The 16,337-nt window shown below is 49.3% G+C and overlaps 1 protein-coding gene and 1 pseudogene across 2 annotated transcripts in view; one reads left to right on the top strand and one right to left on the bottom strand.

Moving 5' to 3' along the window:
* The window catches only part of LHFPL7 (LHFPL tetraspan subfamily member 7), a 75,770-nt gene that overhangs the window by 54,082 nt on the left and 5,351 nt on the right, over positions 1-16,337 (top strand). The window lies entirely within an intron of this gene.
* LOC309519916 (sodium/potassium-transporting ATPase subunit alpha-2 pseudogene) lies at positions 1,739-5,110 on the bottom strand (annotated as a pseudogene). Its single transcript has one exon. The product of its transcript is annotated as a sodium/potassium-transporting ATPase subunit alpha-2 pseudogene (transcript).

The raw sequence follows: 16,337 nt of genomic DNA, 5'->3' as shown, positions 1-16,337 counted from the left end.
TCCCCCTCCCTGTCCGCTGCACGGGAGAATTTAATTTCCACTGTGCCGAAATAGAAAGCGATTGCCCTCCCGCCCCACCTAACAAACCAGAAAATCACACTCCTCTCCCTCACTTTCCTGTAAGCTGGGGAAACAGCTTTCTGGCAGCCATGGAGCTGTGAGCTTAGATAACAGGATGGCGGTGGTGCCTGGAGACAGAGTGATCCGTTGGGTCTTTTAATGCAATCAAACCAATTAAAAAGCAGAGGATTCCAGGGGAAATTATTGGGGGATTTCCTCTACTCTGACATACCTCCCCTTTTTATTCTTAGACATTTGCTTTGCTTACAGCTGTGGTTTAACTCCTTTTACCACCATAGATAAATAAATCTAGACCAGGGATCACCAAGAGAGTGCACTCCAGATGAGCTGGACTCCACTCCCCATCAGCGTGGCCAGAGGTCAGGAGGTAATGGGGAGAAACCACATTGCCTACACCCCAATCTAATGTAAACCAAGGGAGTGTGTCTGTTTGCTGTGGATGGAAATGAATTTCAGGGGCTTCTGGTCTCCCAGATGCAGCCCGTTCACCCCCACTCTCCCTCCTCCAGGCAGATTGCCAGTCTGGAGGAGGGAGAGTGGAGGGTTTTAGCAGCAAACTGGAGGGCTTTAGCAGCAAAACAACTGTTTTGGAACCTTAGTTTTGCCTGTGCTGCAGACATGGAGACAACTAGATTTGTTTTGTTGGTTTGCTTCTGCAAATTCCACCGGGCTTCCAAAATTCCAGCCGGAGTTTTTTGTGAAATGTGCTGGAGGATGAGAACTATCCTTTAGTGGGGAGTTCTAGCTTGAAGCTGAATGTTGGAAGACCTGGGACAGAGGAAAGAAAGGACTTCTTTCATACAGCACAGACTGTGGAACTCTCTGCCACAAGAGGCAGTGATGGCCACCAACTTGGATGGCTTTAAAAGAGGATTGGGCAAATTCTTAGAGAAGGAGGCTACTAGTGTTTACTAGCCACAGTGGCTATGCTCTCTCCTCAGCTGTTAGAGGCAGCACGCTCTCAATATTTGAAACGTGCCCGCTGGTTCCAAAAAGTTGGCAACCCTTATACTAGAATTTTGAGGTGGGGTGTGCGATGCCCAGTGAAATTCTTCGGCAGTAGTTTTTAGAGTTGACCCAAAGAAAGGTTTCCTTTTCGCCAGTTCACTGCAGTTGATGGCCTCTGGCTTAGATTGCTCTCTTTCCTTTTTGAAGCGAGGGTGCTAGTCAAATTCATGGTCTGTTGATGGGTGAGTTTTAAAAAGCTGAACTTCCATGTTCAAGGGCAGTCTACCACTGCTGGTGACTAGATCCTGGATTTCTTGTGGCTGGGGATGATTCCGCAGGGGCTTCTCTTATGTCAGTTCTCAAGCGAGGAAATGGAATGTTGTACATGGTAGACCTTTCCTGCTGTCAGGTTGTAATAAATTTTGGAGGTTACTGTTCTTGCAGTCATTGTGTGCATAAACATTTTGATGAACTCAATCAGAAAGAAAGAAAGAAAGAAAGAAAGAAAGAAAGAAAGAAAGAACTGGAAAGACGGCAGAGGGAGAGAGAGAGAGAGAGAGAGAGAGAGAGAGACGTTTGGCTTGCTTATTTTTCCAAAAGCATTTATTGATCAAAAGTCAAGATGCACCCTTCACTTTTTAAAGAAATAATTTGGCTTCCCTGCCCTCCTGGAAGCAACACAAGACCTGCAAGGTCTTTGCAAAACCCAGTGTCGTCCGGGTCGCGTCACTCAATGGCAGTTGTGTGAAGGGTGCTTGGGGAGACGTGCCCCATGGAGACCCCACCTGGGCAGTCTGTTCAGTAGTACGTCTCCATCTCTACCCAACCCCCTGGGTGCCGACGGATGAGGTATTTCCGGATCTCGTCATAGACGAAGATCAGCACGCTGAAGGGCAGTGCGCAGAGCCACCAGGTGACCCGCAGCGGGAACATCCTCAGGGCCGCATCCAGCCCGGGGCAGTAGGACAGGAAGACGGCCAAGGTGGTCTCTTCCACGAGGCCGAAGATGAGGACCCTGTTGCGCATGCCCTGCTGGAAGAGGGAGAGCTTGCGTGTCTTGCAGATGATGAGGTCAGCCCACTGCACCACCACGATGCTGACGAAGAAGGCGGTGTGGCAGGTGTACTCCACCACCTTGCGCTGCGTGTAGGTCCACTCCTGCCCGTAGCTGTCTTCCAGGTCGTTCTTGGTCTTGTCGTCCCAGTCCAGGCGGATGCCCAGCAAGGTGAGAGGGAGGAAGCCGCTCTCCGCCATGATCACAAAGTAGGAGTAGAAGCCGGCCAGGGCCTGCATCATCCCAATCTGCCCGTACGCCATGCTGATGAGGCGCTGGTTCACCAGCTTGTCCTTCTTCGGGTCCCGCGGCTTCCTCTTCATGATGTCGCTCTCGGGGCCCTCGTAGGCCAGGGAGATGGCCGGGACCATGTCCGTGCCGAGGTCGATGCACAGGATGGTGATGGTCCCCAGAGGGAGAGGGATGTTCAAGATGATGAACAGCAGGAAGGGGGAGATCTCGGGGATGTTGCTGGTCAGGGTGTAGGCGATCGACTTCTTCAGGTTGTCAAAGATCAGGCGGCCTTCCTCCACACCCGTCACGATGGAGGCAAAGTTGTCGTCGAGGAGGATCATGTCCGCGGCCTGCTTGGAGACGTCGGAGCCGGCGATGCCCATGGCGATGCCAATGTCGGCCTTCTTCAGGGCCGGCGAGTCATTCACCCCGTCGCCCGTCACGGCCACGATGGCCCCCTGCCTCTGGCACCCTTCCACAATGATCAGCTTCTGCTGCGGGGAGGTCCGGGCGAAGACGATCTCGGCGTGGTTCCTGAGGATGTTGTCCAGGTCCGCAGAGGTCATGTCCTTGAGGTTCGTGCCGTGGATGACGCAGGCTTTTGCATCCCTCGGGTTGACTTCGCTGACGGGGATGTTGAGACGTGCGGCTATGTCCTCCACGGTCTCGCTTGTCTCGGAGATGATGCCCACGCCCCTGGCGATGGCCTTGGCCGTGATCGGGTGGTCTCCGGTCACCATGATCACCTTGATGCCGGCACTCCGGCACTTGCCCACGGCATCTGGCACAGCGGCTCGGGGCGGGTCAATCATGGAGATGAGCCCCACAAAGCAGAGCTGCTTGATGGGAAAGTTGACCTTCTCTGCGTCAAACTTGAAATTCCTGGGAAACTGGCGCTCGGGGAGGTAGGAGTGACAGAAGCCCAGCACTCTCTCTCCCAGCCCGCCCAGTTCGTCGTAGGCCTTCTGGAACTCCGCTTGCATCTTCTTGTCCATGTTCACCTCCTTCCCTTGGATCATAATGGTGGAGCAGCAGTCCAGGATCCTTTCGGGAGCTCCCTTCATCACCAGGATGTGGCCCTTGGGCTTGTCTTCAGCTTCGTGGATGGACAGCTGGTATTTGTTTGTGGAGTTGAAGGGGATCTCCACCACTTTGGGATTCTTCTCCCGCATCTTTGCCACGGGCCCAGCGGACAACTCTATGCATTTCAGGAGCGCGGACTCGGAAGCATCCCCAGTCGTCTCCCTCTTGGTGATGGGGACGGCCTCCTGACCCACTTTGAAGTCCGCTCTGTTGCACAGGCCCGCAATACGAGCCAGGGCGGCCCATGTTGGGGAGCGCTTGTTCAACATGGCCCCGGCCTGCTCCTCGGTGGTGTCCGCTTCGTGGATCTGGTTGTCCATCCACATGTGGGAGACGGTCATGCGGTTCTGAGTCAGGGTGCCCGTCTTGTCCGAGCAGATGGTGGAGGTGGAGCCCAGCGTCTCCACGGCCTCCAGGTTCTTCACGAGGCAGTTCTTGCGGGCCATGCGCTTGGCGGTCAGGGTGAGGCACACCGTGACTGTGGCCAGCAGCCCTTCGGGCACGTTGGCCACAATGATGCCGATCAGGAAGATGACGGCATGTAGCCAGGTATAGCCAAGGACGATGGAGAGAGCAAAGAAGGACACACCTAGGAAGACGGCCACGGCCGTGATGATGTGGATGAAATGGGCTATTTCCCTGGCGATGGGGGTGGGGCCTTCCTCCAGGCCGGAAGCCAGGGAAGCGATGCGGCCCATCACCGTGTGGTCCCCCGTCATGATGACGATGCCACGGGCCGTGCCTTCCACGCAGTTGGTGGAGAAGAAGCAGATGTTGCGAGTCTCCAGCGGGTTGTCGTTGGTGAAGTCCGGGGAGCGGCTCTGCGGCTCCGACTCGCCCGTCAGGGAGGAGTTGTCCACCTTGCAGCCGCTGGCGGAGATGATTCGCAAATCGGCAGGGATCCGGTCTCCGCCTTTGATCTCCACCAGATCCCCCCTCACCACATCCTCGACGGAGATCTGCATCTTCTTCCCATCGCGGATCACGAGGGCCTGCTGGGGCACCATGTTCTTGAAGGAGTCCATGATCCTGGAGCTCTTGGCCTCCTGGTAGTAGGAGAAGCAGCCCGTCACAATGACCACGGCCGTCAGCACGATTCCCAGGTAGAGGTTGTCCTTGAGGACATAGGGCTCCATCATGACCTGGATGCCGTAGGCCAAGAAGCAGAGAATGGACCCCAGCCACAGCAGCATGGAGAAGCCGCCAAACAGCTGCCGGCAGAACTTCACCCACTCCGGGGTGGTCGGGGGAGGCGTCAAGCTGTTTGGCCCCTCCCGAGCAAGGATCTCGGCGGCATGGGCGCTGGTCAGACCCTTGCTGAGGTCCACCCCATACTTTCTGCTGATTTCCTCTAGGGTGAACTTGTGGTCCTCGACTTCCACTTCCTTTTTCAGGTCGTCCAGCGTATGTTTCTCATGACCCTTGCCCTTTGGCTTCCCCATGACGGATGCAAGACACACTCCTCTTCTCACCTGTCTCTCAAGCTCCCACTCTCGGTATCGTGCGGCACTGCTCTGGTGGGGCAGGGGTTAAAGGAAGGAAGGGGGGACGGGCAAGTTGGGGGAAGGAGGGGACCCGGATCCCCAGGAGCGCCCCCTCCCAGGAGCTCCACCCCTCCACTAGCACAGCCAAGAGAAAGGATGTGAACGGCAGGCGAAGGATTGGCCCAAAGGCCACCTGTTAAAGGAACAGCCCTACCCACATTTCCAACAGAGGGTGAAAAGGAGAAGCGAGGCCACACCCCCTAACCACCAACCAACAAAGCTTCTGTGTCCTAGCACCTGTGGCCCCGCCCCTTGTGACCAAGGACACACCCACTCCCCTGGCATTGTTGCATCATGCAAGTCCCAGCTCTTAGCAACTGGGAACCAACCCCTGTCGATGGTGATGTCACACTGCCCTAGCAACAAGCGAAGGTCCTGTTGTTTAATAGCAACCTGGGCCCTCCCGCATCTGTTGCTGCTATAAGGCCCAGCCCACAAAGATGGTGTCAATGCCCAGTGGTATCTCCAGGCACGGCTGGGATAAACCCCTTGTCTGAAACCCTGGAGAGCTGCTGCCAGCCAGTGTACACAGTACTGAGCTGAATGGACATTGATGCTCTAACTTGGCAGAAGCCAGTTTCCTAAGTTCCTATTTAAACCAGCCCTTCATTCAAAACTACGAGGACTGAAATCATACAATCATGGGGGATCATAGAATTGTAGAACCTCTGCTTAAAAACCTCCAAAGAAGGAGTGTTCATCGCCTCCTGAAGGAGGAGTCTCTTCCACAGTCGAAGGGCTCTTACTATCAGAAAGTTATTCCTGATGTTCTTTCAGAATCTGCTTTCTTGCATCTTGAAGCCATTGGTTCCAGAACAGGAGAACACAAGCTTTATTTTTAGGGGCTCAGCAGTAGAACACCTGATTCACACGCAGAAGGTCCCATGTGTCTCCAGGCACAGCTGGGGAAAATCCAGATAACTGCTGCCAGCCAGAGTATACAGTATTGAGCGAGGTGGATCTAGTGGTCTGATTTGGCAACAGGCTTCTTGGGCTTCTATTCTTGGCCACCTTTACTGAACCCACAAGCAACCAGTTATGCTTCAGAAATCAACGTCTCGGCGTGGGAGACTCTCCCACGTCGTCCCTTTGATTGTCTGTCCCTTAAAAAAACACACAAAACCCCCTTATTTTGTTCCTTCCCTCTTCGAAGTGAACAGCCCCCAAAGAATGAAGCATTCATTCCCTGACAGCGCCAGGACCCCTAAATAAACCTCGCTGTCACCCTGGCCACACATCCCTTCCCGGCTCAATTAAAATTCAGCCTTCGCGCTGTGATATGCGACGCAGCAACCCTTCTCTCTCTCTCCCACCTCTCGTTCCCTCTGCTGCCAGGCTGTTTGGGGATGCAGCAAACGTTGGGGCCGGTGAATGAGTGTGTCAGGCGGGTCAAGAGCCGAGACGGACACCCCGTCCTGCAGAGCCCAGCGCTTATTGTTTGGTTGCCGCTGGGCTTTCTCTTGCCGTGTGAAAAAATGTGCCACAGTGCCATAGCAACCACAGAAGAAGAGCAGCCACAGAGGGGGACGCGCCTCTCCTGTCCAAAATAAGACCTCTTCCAGCTTTTGTCTTTAAAAAAGAACACTTTCCTCATCCTTTTTAATGTTTCAAACTTCTGTCTTCCCAGCACCACCAGTGGAAACGATGCCAGAAAATTATATTGGGAAGGGTGTTTTGAAAAAGGATTTGGTGGCAAATAGGACCTGCATGTTGCTGTTTAAGGGTTCACAGCTCCCAAAATTGTGGTCTGTTTTTGGCTCTCAAATAGTAATCAGTTTTCAACAACCCCCCCACCTTTTGATAGATGGTTGCTTCTGGTATAAATAAGTGAAAGTAATAAAAAAGGGGGTTGTTGTTTAGTCGTTTAGTTGTGTCCGACTCTTTGTGACCCCCTGGACCAGAGCACGCCAGGCCCTCCTGTCTTCCACTGCCTCCTGCAGTTTGGTCAAACTCATGCTGGTAGCTTCAAGAACACTGTCCCACCATCTCGTCCTCTGTCATCCCCTTCTCCTTGTGCCCTCCATCTTTCCCAGCATCAGGGTCTTTTCCAGGGAGTCTTCTCTTCTCATGAGGTGGCCAAAGTCTTGGAGCCTCAGCTTCAGGATCTGGCCTTCCAGTGAGCACTCAGGGCTGATTTCCTTCAGAATGGAGAGGTTTGCTCTTCTTGCAGTCCATGGGACTCTCAAGAGTCTCCTCCAGCACCATATTTCAAAAGCATTAATTCTTTGGCGATCAGCCTTCTTTATGGTCCATCTCTCACTTCCATACATCATTACTGGGAAAACCATAGCTTTAACTATATGGACCTTTGTTGGCAAGGTGGAGGAGTGGCATTATTATCCATCGTTCTCATTCCATTTACATCCTACCTCTCCTCCAGGAGCTCAAAGTGTCATACGTGGTTCTCCCCTTTGCCGTTTCGTCCTCACAACAGCCCTGCAAGGTAGTTCAGACTGGCTCATAGGTACCTAGGGAGCTTCAAAGCTTGAGTCAGGATTAGACCGGGCTGACAGCGAGGTTATAAGTCCCTTAGCCTGTTCAAACAGCCCCCTCACAAGTTCAGAAGAGAGGTCACCCTGCTCAGACCCAGGTTTCGTATGCGGCCCTCCAGATCTCTCTGCCTGACCCTATGGATTCTCCTCAGGCCACATCCTGCACCCTCCGTGGAGTGCTTTTTCCTGGGTGGAAATGTGTCATTGAACGGTGGCACATGCCCCATGCTTGCCTGGATGGAAGCTGTGTGTGAGAGAGAGTGAGTGAGTGAACTGCCATCTTTTGCATGCAAAGGTAGAAATTGGGCCCTGCCCACAGTGGTCATTGAGCCTCCAGAAGGTTGCCGCTGATACAGTGGGGCCCATGGGCTCACAAAATGTTCCCTCCCCCTGTCGCACAGCTCTCTTGTTAAGCTGGTGAACCTTTCAAGGGGTGGGTATGGAGAAACAGATTCTATAAGCATAGAGATGAAAGGCATAACCCACCCAGAAAAACAAACTTCTGTTTATCTGTTTTCCCCAAAGGAGAGGGGAAATCAGTTGGCAATTAACAGGGTCAGGAACTCGCTTGAGGAATGCTATTTTTAGTGGCTAACCCTCATTTTTCAAGCATCCCACAAACCCCCTCACTTCCCTTGTTTAGAGAGTTGAAAATCGCCTCCAAATGTTTGCTTAAGCCCCATAGTCTCCTTCTATCTATTCTAGGCAATCCCGGAGCTCTCCGTGGTGTTGAAGGAAGGCTTTTCATGCAGCTCCCTTGCCTTAGAATCCGAGATTTTGAAGGGACCTCTAGAATAATGTAGCTTTATCCCCTGCAATGCAGGAATCTCAACTAAAGCATCTATGACAGAGGGCCATCCAACCTCTGCTTAAAAACCCCTAAGGAAGGAGAGTCTGCCAGCTCCTGAGGGAGGCTGTTCTACTGTAGAACAGCTCTTACTGTCAGAAAGTTCAGAATCTTCTTTCCTGTAACTTGAAGCCGTCGGTTTAGGTCCTGCCTTCTGGAGCAGGAGAAAACAAGCTTGCTCCATCTTCCATGTGACAGCGCTTTAGATATTGGAAGATAACTTAACATACCTCTCTGCTCACTCTCCTCTTTTCCAGGCTCAATGTACCCAGCTCCCTCAAGGCTTAGTTTCCAGACCGTTTATCATCTTGGTTGCCCTCCTCTGCAGGCGTCCCAGCTTGTAAACTTGGGGCAGTGTTAGAAACTGTCAAAACCCAGGTGAAAATGGAATTGCAGGTTGCTTCTGGATCAGGCCATAGGGGGCACATCTAGTGCAGCAACATGTCTTCACAGTGGCCAAGTAGACGTCCCAATGGGAAGCCCCAAAGTAGAACCTGAGTGACAGCAACTCTCCCCAGTTTGCTAGCTTCTGGCATTCAGAGGCATCCCACTGCAGTTTTATGGGATTGTAAGACGTGGGTGGCGCTGTGGGTTAAACCACAGAGCCTAGGACTTGTTGATCAGAAGGTCGGTGGTTCGAATCCCCGTGACGGGGTGAGCTCCCATTGCTTGGTCCCTGCTCCTGCCAACCTAGCAGTTTGAAAGCACATCAAAGTGCAAGTAGATAAATAGGTACCGCTCCGGCGGGAAGGTAAACGGTGTTTCCATGCGCTGCTCTGGTTCACCAGAAGCAGTTTAGTCATGCTTGCCACATGACCCGGAAGCTGTACACCGGCTCCCTCGGCCAGTAAAGCGAGATGAGCACCGCAACCCCAGAGTTGGCCACAACTGGACCTAATGGTCAGGGGTCCCTTTACCTTTACCTTTAAGTCATCACAACTAGTGATGTGAGGTGAGAATTTAACATCGCTAATCACAACCCCCTTGAATTGAGCCTTGGCAGTCATAGCAAGCCAGCACAGGGTTCGGATCTATACTTAGAGTAGGCCTCTTGAAATTATCATACATTACAGTCATAGGCACCTTAATTTCATTGAGTCTTCTCTTGAGTAGAATGTAGCTGCCAACAAGCACAGAAATTTAGATGATGGTGTGGTTGAATTAGGAAACATTTTCTTAACCAGATTCCATTATTTCTTAGAAATACCACAGACTCCTTGTCATTCAAACGATGTACGGGAGCGGTAAGGATTTCTTTAAAGAACAACGGAGGATTTTTATCATCTGCTTAGAGGCATTCAAAAGCCTAAATCAGCAGAATAATAAGCCAAGCAGATGCGAAGGCGATATCTTGCTAAGAACTGTTAGAAAAATCTTTCTTGGAAATGTGAGCTTGAAAGAACAATAGTCTTCTGCTGCTGATCTAACTAACGTGTGCTTGAGAACCCATTTAGTATTTTTTCATTAAAGATCTCCCAGCTCACCTTTGGCCAAAAGAAAAAGAAAAAGGATAAATGCTTCCTGCCTGGAGATCCATGACTGGCGCGTTCTATAAAACAAAGCGAATAATAACTCTGTCCTTGAGATCAACTTCTTCTTTCAGAGATAAGGTGGTGATTAATTGAAATTTTGTTCCCGTCAGAGATTGCTCTCTCTCTCTGTGTAAATAAATAAATGGTTGAGGCTCCCAGCCTTCTGTGGCAACTTGCCGTAAATATTTCTCCTTCGGTGATGGAAAAAGAATCAGTTCCTGGCTGATTGAAGGTGAAGATACTAAGAGATAACCTGATGGCCCTTTAAGGCAGGGCTGTGGAACCACCGAGGGCCACATTGACTTGTGCAGAGCCTTCCAGGGGCCATAGGAGGAGCGCCCTGTTTGTGGGCTTCCCAGTGGTATTGGATTGGCTGCTGTAGAAAGCTGGATGGTGGATTAGCTCAGGGATGGGGAACCGGTGGCCCTGGTGGACTACAGCTCCCATCATCCCTGACATTCGGCAACACTGGCTGATGGGAAGTGTAGTCCAAGCGTATCAGGAGGGCCACGTAATCCCTGTTCCTGGACTAGATAGAGCTTGGGTCTGATTCAGCAGGGTTCTTGCTGCGTCCTTATTTGTTATAGTCCTACATAGCCGTGTTTGCCAAGATCCTCCTTGTTTTCGTTGAAGGCACACTGCCTTAGGTTCATCCATCAAGTAATGCAAACGATGTTAAAAGGGCAAATTGGCTTGGTGGAAGAAAAGCATCTTCATAAAAGTGACTGATTCTCCCCACCTGCCCCCAACCCCTTGGCCCGCCGTTGAGAAGATGTATGAACCCGTTTTGCTGAACTCATCAAATCCTCCCCCTCGGGTGGGAGGCGGTTGACCCCCTCTCGGAACAATTGAAAACAAGAGGCTTGGTGATGGGCGAGACTTCACTTGGTAAAAGGCCAACGTCATATATCACAAGGGGGGTGAGCAATGGAGCCAGCAAGATTGTAGTTCCGTGAAGCTTTTATACAGCCTTGGCATAAGCAAGTTTTGAACCCAGGACCTTGGCTTCATAGCCAGGAATACTACATGCATTTAGAGCAGGGGTTGCCAGGTCCTGATGGGAATGGATCAGGCCAAAGGCCTGTTTAGACCAGTGCCGTGTTCACACAGTGACCAACCAGAAACCCATAAGCAGACTCTGAGCACAGCAGCACTCTCGCTACCTGAGATTCCCAGCAACTATTCAGACTCAGGAGCTAGGCAGCTTTTATAGAACCAGGCGGAACCCTACTGGGCCTTTTATTGTCACTTGATCTCCACTGAATTGGAATCCGTTACAGAATTAGAGATAAGAGTTTATGAGTAGAGATAAGTTCATGTTAGTCCATAGTCAGATTTGAAGTGAAGGTCTTAGTTTCAATCACTGAGCAGAAGTCAGAAGTCAATTATGGGTCAGAAACCAGGACAGGGCCCTGTTTCAAAGTATTCACCTTCACTAGCTAATTTTTAAGGGGAAGTTTGAAGAATTTGTGTAAATAGATCCTGTTATTTTCTACGTTTCTCAGAGATAACTAAGTGTGGGTAGATCAGCGTGTATCTCATAAACTCTTATCTCTAATTCTGTAACAAATGATTGTGTCATACGTATCCTTATGAGTTTGAGTTTGTAATCTCTGTTTGAGTTTGTAATCCTTGTCAGAATACATACTTTTGAATGGATTAATTTTTGTTACAATTGACTACTGATTTGCGAGTAGGGACCACTCCCACTACTGAAACTTATATTGGCCAGAGTTCTTGGTGTGCTATTTTCTCGGTATATTTAATAACAAGAACTCCAACTTATTCCTGGTGGGGGTGCAACAGAGTGCTAGTCTTTAGCTCCTTCTCCCCACAAACCTCCAGTTTGGTTCAGGCTGACAACCAGTCTAGCTCAGCACCCTGTTCTCCCAGGGAGCAGCCAGATCCCCCACTGGGCAGCCCGCAAGCTGAGAATCCTCTGGAAAAACAATCTCTCAAAGGACCTGTTGATGGCATTTTACCATTGTACTGTGGAGAGTGCATTAACTTATGGTCTGTGTGTGTGGTTTGGGAGCTGCACAGTCAGGGGAAAAAACAATGCTGTCCAGGGTTGTAAAGACTGAGGAGAGAATAATTGGGTGCACTCTTCCCACCTTGGATCAAATCTATGCTTCCAGGTGCCATAGGAAAGCTGCAGAGATAGTGCAGGATAGTGCTCCCCCAGAAATGATCTCTTTCAGCTTCTGCCTTCTGGAAGAAGGTACAGGGTTATAAAGGCTAGGACTAGCCGCCTGAGAAACAGTTTCTACCCAAATGTGATTTTGGTTTTAAACGCAGTGTAAGGAGTCCCTATGGGAGTCTATTGTATTTAAAATGGGGTCTCAGAGTTTTTAGGGGGCTAACCAGGTTGGGATAGCTGGGATAGCAGGCTTGATGGGTTTTGAATGTCTTATGTAGATTTTTCAATTTTGTTGTTCTGTATGGGACAATGACAATAAAGATTATCATATTGTAGAAAGCACAGCAGAAACTCTCACAACTTGTGATTCCCAGCAACTGCTTTTTAGAGGCACACTGTCTCCAGCCATGGGGGAAGAAATTAGCCCTCAGGGCTAGTAGCCATTGAGATATCTCCATGAAATTTGTTTAATTCTCCTTTAAAGCTACCCAAGTTTGGCTAAGCGCAGATTCGGCTGGGCAGAGAGAACCATTGTTTGCTAAAGGCCACAGCAGAGGCAAGGCAATATATATGACTCTCTGGGTGTTTTAGCCATTGTTGCTTATTGATTTTGATGGTTCCGTGTATATTGTGAACCACCTTGGGTTTTATGTGATAAATAAAAGGTAACCCTTTAAAATAATAAATGGAATTGGAGACATCTCACCCTCCCCTAACCAAAAGCTGCCGGCCCAGAAGCTTTTCTGACTCGCCCCCCTTCTCCAATGCAAATAACATTTGCAAATAAGGGCTGCACACTCTTAAATCTTTGGTTTTGTGGTCTGCCGTATGGCTGGAATGGGGCTACAAATGGCTGTGGCCGGGGGGGTGGGCTGAGAGAAAACTGGAAGATGGGGGAGACACTTCAGAGAGGATAATTATTTCCTGTTCTGATTTACAGCATGTTGGAAGAAGTGTGGAATGGACTAGGGAGGGATGGGGTGGGGGTGTGTGGAACCATGGTCTTCTGAATGGTGACAGGACTTGGGAGCGGGTCTGATGAATGGGAAGGTCTGTTTTTGACCTCCACATAAGAGTCTTTATTAGCAGCCTGAAATGGAGGGGGGTGAGAAAGCTGATGTTTGGGTCTCTTACTATTAGAAACACACACACACCCCTATGTCCCAGATATAAATAATAAGCAAACCTCTCTGAATTTTAGTTAGGAGCTTAGCCGCTTGGACACATTGAGCACTATTGTTTTAAGGATATGTTTATAGTTATTATAGAATCATAGGGTTGAGCAATGCAATCTACTATATGTTTTGGGAAATGGTTTCTCCATTTGCTTTCTGTGCGTTTGGATGCCTCTTGAGATAGCACTGCCTTCTTTCTTGATATTTGGACGCCGGGTGCCATTTTGAAGCAAGATGATGGACCACAACTTGACTTTGCCGTGACCCCACCCAGTTTTTTGTGTGTGACTGACAGGTCCAAACTCACAAATTACACAATCCCTTTATAAATCAAAATATATTTATGGTTTCTAAAAAATTCCCAGGCAGTGCTGGGCTTTCCCTGCTAGTTAACAACAACAACAACAACAACAATAATAATAATAATAGTAGTAAAATATTATTATTATTCCAAATTTATATCACTTCCTTTCACAGAAGTTATATGGTAGCTTTCCAAACAAAGTGCTATTCTGTGCCCACTTTCAGACTGGGTTTGAAGGAGGAGTTATGATCCAGTTTGCATTTAAAGTTGAATCTCCCTAACCCACCCAGTCCCTAATAATACATTAACTGAAGCGTAGAGCCATCTTTCAAAAACCTGCAGTTCTCCGACCAAGTAATGGATGCAAGAGTAAACATATCAGGGGGTGGGAGTGTGTGTATAAAAGCAATTATTAGCGGAGGCTGCAGACAAACTATATTAGGGGAAAATGTTTATATTAGGCAAAACGTCATACAGGAATGTGTCTATTAGGGGAAATTTGCACTAAAATGCTGCTGGATTTTCATGGAGTCACTCCCCCACAAATGCAAACTGATCTGGAAATGTGGCAAATTGAATTTAAGATTGGGGTGGGTGATCCCCTGCAACAAATGTTGTGTGTGGTGCACAAGGAATAGTTTTTTTCCAGGGAGAAGGGAGCCACCGTAGAGGCCCCCGTCGTGATCCAAGGTGACCAAGGAATGCACGGCCTGCCTCTTTGGCCATGTCTATCCTATTGGTTCTGCTAACCGCTGCCTTTTTTAAGCAGAGACCCCCCCCCCCCAAGGAGAGGAGAGAGAGGAGCTAAAGGACAGATTCTCCTGTCCTGATGCAAATGCATCAAGATGGTTTTCGAAGAACGCTGGGATTTTGCCAGCTGTTGCAACCTAAATTGAGCCAAAAATAACCGCTCCTTGCTGGAGAGAGGGCGGGAAAGAGGGAAACAGCTCTACCCCCAACACCTGGCCTTGTGGGCAGCTGCATATTTTTATTACAACAAGACTGGAGAGGTTGTTCTGGTGCCTGCCAAGTGTTCGGAGTTTGGGATTGTAGGTACTGCTGGCGTCTATCCCACCCGCTTTGACCTCTCGGTGATTTCAACCATGGCCATCAGTCCCGGCTCCTCAACAGCTTTGCTTCCCCACAGGGCCATCAGTTCTGGCTCTATGGTTTTGTGGCGTGCCAGCCTTGGTTGGCCCCTTTAACCTGGAAGAGGGAGAACACGGAAACCGAGCGTCCCCTCCTGCTGCATCTGATCGCCTTGGGTGCACTCTTGGCAACAGGGAGCTTGGCATTGCCTCTGCTGCGCTTGGCGAACGTCATAGAATCATTGAATTGTAGAGTTGGAAGGGAACTTAGGGGTCATCTAGTCCAACCCCTGCAATTCGGGAATCTCAGCTAAAGCATCCATGACTGAGGGCCATCCAACCTATGCTTAAAAGCCTCCAAGGAAGGAGGTAGCAACTTTGCCATCTTCTGGAGGGGGGGGGGTGTCTTCAGGCCCTGGTACCAAACTTGCCCCTCCAGCCTTCACTGTCTGGACCTTGGTGACTTCATAATCGCATGAGCCCTATTCCAGAGTATTTTTCATTCTCATGTATATTACCGTATTTTTTGCTCTATAAGACTCACTTTTTCCCTCCTAAAAAGTAAGGGGAAATGTGTGTGCGTCTTATGGAGCGAATGCAGGCTGCGCAGCTATCCCAGAAGCCAGAACAGCAAGAGGGATTGCTGCTTTCACTGTGCAGTGATCCCTCTTGCTGTTTTGGCTTCTGAGATTCAGAATATTTTTTTTCTTGTTTTCCTCCTCTAAAAACTAAGTGCGTTTTGTGGTCTGGTGCGTCTTATAGAGCGAAAAATACGGTATATCAATTCGAAAAAAGATTGGTTAATGAAGAAATTGCGCATCTTTCTACTTACAAGTGTTTGTTGAGCTAATTGGCTGATGGAGAACTGAACGAAACAGTAGTTGCTACCCAGAAACACTGTTCAGCAGAGTTCAGAGTTGGACATCAGAATTGGACATTTGCCGATTATACAAAGCGTTGCAAGCTAGATCTCCGCCGGGCAAAATCTGGCACCGTGACTTATTCAAAGACTTTCAGAGACTTCAGTTTGATAGTTTTGCAATATTCCATAAAGTTTTCTATTCTGTAATTGTTTCTGGCCATCGTGTTGCTTTCGATATTGCTAAGCTAAAACTTTGCCTCCTTGCTCATGGGGACGCCATAGTGGTCTGCCCCAAATCTTGTTAGAGGTGCAGGACAAATCTTTACACTCCAGTTCCCCCCACCAGCCACCTAGAAGGGGAAAAGGCTGCCTCTTTTATAGTTCACTCCTTTTTATTAGGTTTTTTTATTAAAAGATTTTCTTGTGTTACCAATAAATGGGGGAAAGCACACAGCGTCGCCACTTTCAATCCGTAGAGTCTTTTTCACAGTTTGTTTACATGTAGGGAGAGACGCTTTTGTCATATGACCAAGCCCTGGACCCCCTAACCTCTCTTGATGTCAATAAAAATAAATAGTTCATGCTTTGTTGGTGGAGATACTTAAGGAACGGAATGGGGGACTGATGCCGGTTTCTGAACATTGAGACTACCGAGACCTAGGTGGTGCTGCCATCTAGAAACTTAAGGGTGAATTGCAGCTGTTTCTTTTTAATCACAGTTATCCACAGTCTGCTAGCTTCTGGGTTACAGTGCTGCTGTGTGTGTCATACTTGGGGCTGCCTCTGGAGACTTCCTGTACAAAAAACTGCCACTGCTGGTTTAATGAGTTTGCCCCTATGGATCTCATTCTCCCAGTTCTTAAACAGCTCTTCTGACTTCACACAGCCCATAGTTGAAATAATGGAATTAGAGGGGTTTAAAATGGGACTAGGCAGATAAGGCTCCTGAAGAC

The sequence above is a fragment of the Podarcis vaucheri genome, assembly GCF_965113315.1.
Source record: "Podarcis vaucheri genome assembly, chromosome: 15".
NCBI lineage: Eukaryota > Metazoa > Chordata > Lepidosauria > Squamata > Lacertidae > Podarcis > Podarcis vaucheri.
Note: the sequence above shows the minus strand (reverse complement) of the source record. Positions and strands in the feature narration are given on the sequence as shown.